This window comes from Triticum urartu, chromosome 3, assembly GCF_003073215.2.
Source record: "Triticum urartu cultivar G1812 chromosome 3, Tu2.1, whole genome shotgun sequence".
In the NCBI taxonomy this organism is placed as follows: Eukaryota; Viridiplantae; Streptophyta; class Magnoliopsida; order Poales; family Poaceae; genus Triticum; species Triticum urartu.
Window position 1 is genome coordinate 738,535,364 of NC_053024.1, and position 4,699 is coordinate 738,540,062.

At 44.2% G+C, this 4,699-nt stretch overlaps 1 long non-coding RNA gene across 1 annotated transcript; it reads right to left on the minus strand.

Moving 5' to 3' along the window:
- Positions 1–436: 436 nt before the first annotated feature.
- LOC125546354 lies at positions 437–1,740 on the minus strand. Its single transcript, XR_007300614.1, has 3 exons — positions 1,396–1,740; positions 909–979; positions 437–704 (listed from the first exon to the last, which is right to left on the minus strand). It is a non-coding gene; the product is annotated as an uncharacterized LOC125546354 (long non-coding RNA).
- Positions 1,741–4,699: the final 2,959 nt, after the last annotated feature.

Consider the following 4,699-nt stretch of genomic DNA (forward strand, 5'->3'; position numbering starts at 1 on the left):
ACCAATCAATAAGATCTAAGATATTCATGACATGGCTAATGGCTACTCAAATAACATAATACTCTTTATTTACAATGGTTGGCTGACCATCAGTTTGAGAAAAAAGTTTCAGGAAGTAATGTACTTACATGTGGTTGGAAACTTTCTCCTTGGCGTAGCTCCTCTGGTAGTTCTTTTCCCATCTCCTTAAAAAGGGCCTATGAACAAGTATGCAACATTAGAATAGCTGGTTTGAACAATCAATCTGAAACATGTGCACAAATTTGCAAGTACCAAGAAAAGTCTTCCATGCATATCCACTATCTTTTGAAGGTTCTCATTACGTCGCTTCAGTTCTTCATTTTCTTGAATAGCTCGTCGCTTCAGTTCTTCGTTTTCTTGAATAGTTCGCCGAAATGATGCTAAAGATAACGGCCTCAGTTTCTTCTCTCCATGCACGATCTGCCATTTAACAAATTATGTGTTGAAAATGGAATAGATCAGCTATTTGCTTATTTAACCTCAACATATCATACTTAATATGAGTTATTTAGCAACAACAATACATATATAGCAATTGGAAGCAAACAGATGTACACATAAGATAAAAATGTAATGCTGAAAGTTTAATGCTTACCAAAGACTTGCTGAAATAGTGAAAAATATGGAGTCACCAAGCTGGCTAAGAAACTCCCAAAATCCACTAGCAAATCCAAGATCTAATCCTATTACACACAGCATAACAATTTAAGATAATTAGCATAAGGATAGTAGGAAATGAAAAAGAAAGAGCTCAAAAAACAATCACATCAACAAATAATAAAAACCTTTGGTAAGCATTATCAGATCAGAAAACAAGACATGCATAGAATATATTTGAGAAATCAACCAATATTAAACGACAACAAGCATGTAGTACTGACCACTACCTTGACAATCAGCAGTTTAACTATGTTTTCTTTCTCGTCAACAAGTGAAATAACTTCAGAAGTCCTGTAACCTGGGAGATGTAAGCAAAAGATTTGACTTTGATTTTGGTATTTGGTAGTCTAATCAGCAAGACAAAGTATTTGATAGTCTACTAAAAAAACAAGTGCCAAATCAGGATAGGCATACAGATTTGTATTTTTTTCAGCACAAATCTGATAGGGCCTAATACTATGCCGTGGATGGGTAACTACCACAATCCCCAAGTCTATCAAATCCATCTTATTCCTACATGGATTAGGCATGTACTACCAGCAACGGGGATAACAACCACAACCCCGAACTCTATCAAATCCATCTTATTCCTAGATGGATTAGGCATGTACTACCAGCACAATGAAAGATTCGGCCATATGGGCTCCTCCGCCACTTACCACAAACAAATCTCATATACCATATGAGCGTCACCTGTATAGGAAAGGGTGTTACCTAGATTGGAAAGGGCGCCGCTCAGGGAAGGATGCAGTGGTCGAGTGACGGCGGCCACGGGGTCGTTGACGACGACCCTCTTCCGGACGCCGCGGGAAGCTTTGCCGGCAACACTTCGGAGGCAGCAGGTCGTTGGGCTACTGACCAGCGAATCAGGCGGAGGGGGTGGACGAGAGGATGGAAGAGGCAAGGGATTTGGGGGCGGAGGGGGCGAACGAGAGAATGGAATAGGCGAGGGATTTGGGGGCGCAGCCGACGGCGAGGGATTTGGGGCGCAGCCGGCCGCCGGCCGATGCAGAGAGAGCTAGGTTGGAGGGCTGAGATTTTGGGGAGAATGTTCGTGAGTGAGCTAGGTCTGGAAGCGATCTGGGGATAGAGCCCATATGTTCTTTTTTTTTGAGAAAAACGGCGGGCTCGAATTGGCAAAGCGGCGGGACATGGGCTACCTTTGGCGCGAATTAGATGAATCAGTGGCGCCAAATGGGCTATTCCAGTGGGCCGAGAACCGACCGACAGGTATATTATTAGTCCTGTGGGTCGATGGATGAGCGCACAGGAAAAGAAATCTATTCCTGGCGTGCAGTTGCGGCCCGACACTAGAAGCCCATTTTCCTGTGCGCTAACGCGGGCCCGACAGGAAAATAAGAGACTCACAGAAATATTTCAGTTTCTGGTAGTGACTAAAGGTGCTGGAGGGGCCCAGACTGACATCCTGCCACCACTCTCATTAGTACCGGTTCGTAGCATGAACCGGTGCTAAAGGTTCGCCACGAACCGGTACTAATGAGAGCGGCCTGGCTAGCTCAAATTCAAACCGGCACTAATGTGCTTCTCGTTTGACCATTTTTCTACTAATGCGGGTTACCGAGAGAAAATAGATTCTCCCATGCATGCATCTGCTGTTGGTATAGTTGGTGATCATAGTGCATCCAAACTAGCCTTCAATGTACACGTGTAGTATTGGCTATTAGTTTAGCTAGATTTCAGTCTACTGACTTTTCGAGTTTGGGTCAGTCGATTTTTGAATCATGGAAGGAGAAGGAAGGGCCTCGCCGGAGAGAAGGAATGGGCTCGCCGTCATCACCCCATTATCTATCTTAGGGTTCAGGATGGGGGCAGTGGTAGCCGGCGGTGGTGGGGATGTGGCCGGAGAAAAAACTCGGTGTTGGGGGGCCCTAGAGGGATGGCCGGGGCGGAGGAAGACCGGCGGTGAGGGGGTGGTTTAGGGAAGGGCGGGGCGGCGAGGCGGTCGCGGGAGGCGGTGGCCCGCAGTTAGGGTTGAGGTGGATCGGCGGGTGCGCGAGAGGAAGAAGAGGCAGGAGGTTGAAGATGAACGACGTCCGCTGAATTTTGATCAAACGGTTGGAATAGAAAAAGGAGAATCGACTTACCCTTTTCAAATTTCAGTCGACTGTCACCTAGCCGCTCGGTTGTGTATTATGGTAGGCCATCACCCCACTTTACGTCACGCCGCTGTATAAAGGACGCATGCAGGCTTGTCTTTCTCTCTTTTCCTGCTCACACTACAGTTACGACATAAACTGTCTCCGGCATTATCTCTCGTTAGAAATTCAAATATTAAAAAATAGAGTTTTTATTCGATAGATATCAATGAATTAATATCGCACAAGCAAATAAAATGCTAGTTTTCCTATGTGTAGAGTCGTTCTGGATGGGCAGAAGAGGATGACTTTTGCGTTGCTCAGCCAGCACGACTGACGTATCACTGTTCCACTGCTAATGTTGACGCACGATTTCTAAGATGGGTTGATTGGTGTTGTACGGAGCAGTGCCAAGAAAAAGCATTGGAGTAGTTTGTCCCGTGCACGGAACAAACGCTGGCTGGACCATGCAACGGGAGGTCCCGTGCACTTCGCCTCAGGTGGAAATGGTACGAATGGACTGACAAGGATCGGCCCTAGACCAACACTGAGATCCCTTGTGATAAGGATGAACTTGCTCTCTTCTCTGCATCCACTGTGGTTTCCGTCGGGAACAGAATTTCTGCCAGTTTTTGAAACGATCGTTGGCTCGATGGAAATGTGCCATGGCTCCTTGCTCCGGATGTCTTCAAGCTCTGCTCCCACAAAAACGTCTCTGTCCATGATGCAGTCTCCAACAACAAATGGATGCTGTGCCTCCATCAGATTTCCTAGATTACGCAACTCCGACAGTTTGCTGACCTCTGGACTCGGGTGCAACAGGTGACCCTGGATCCACTAGCAGGCAGATGATGCATTTGGAATATAATGGCAATGTACTGAATTGACACAGAATTGTCATACTGATCTCTTAAAGCAGCACTCGTCGACCCATCTCCTTCTTAATATGATGCATCTACATTTAGTTTAAATTGGTAAGAATCCTGTTTAGACCACTTGATTATTACTTTGACACCCCTGTTTTGCATGACAACATTTCCTTTTCTGGCAATTGGTCTGCCTTGTTGCATGAGGACAGAACCAATATGTTGACCTGATGCATCTGTTTAAAAAGTAAATGGTAGGGTCAAATCAGGCAAAGCCACAACAGAAGCAGTGACCAGACAATTCTTCAATGTTGTGAAGGCCTCAATTTGAGCATCTGACCACTGGAATGAATCTTTTTTAGACAGTCATGACGTGTCCTAGAATTGATCCAATAATTCTTGACAAATCTTCTGTTTCGGCAGCCATACCAAGAAAACTCCTCAACTGAGTGATAGTCTTAGGTGCTGGCCATTCTTTGATGCAACTATTTTCTGGGGGTGTGTAGATAGACCCTATCCTTAGATAACATGCCCTAAATACTCCACTTAGATAGTCTTAGCACTTATTCATCATGTTAACTTGTGAGGTTGATTAATTGGCATGTCAGACCGATTAATCCGTTGTTAGGCCGATTAATCGTTGTTGACCCATTAACTTGTGGGCAAACAGAGCCCAAAATTTTGCCCTATAACCCCTCCCATCCCCCTCTCGCTCCTCAGTAGCTAGGGTTTGACCAAACAGTAGCATATTTTGGTATATTACATAGTTGAGAACATGATAGTATGGTATAATACATAAAAAACTAGATATATGTTGGCAAGTTCCTATTTAATCCACCGATTAATGGTGTACCGATTAATCTAGTTAATAGGCGGATTCAGCGATTAATCTTTACTCCCAAGCCGACCGAGCAGCTACCAGTTACCGATTTCCTGAACAATGGTTTCTTCTACTTTTCAAGTTCTTTAAAAAATATTTTCATTTAAAATGTTTAGAATTTTCATAAAATGTTCATCTTTTCTAATTTGTTAATAAAATTTTAAAAAGTTCACATT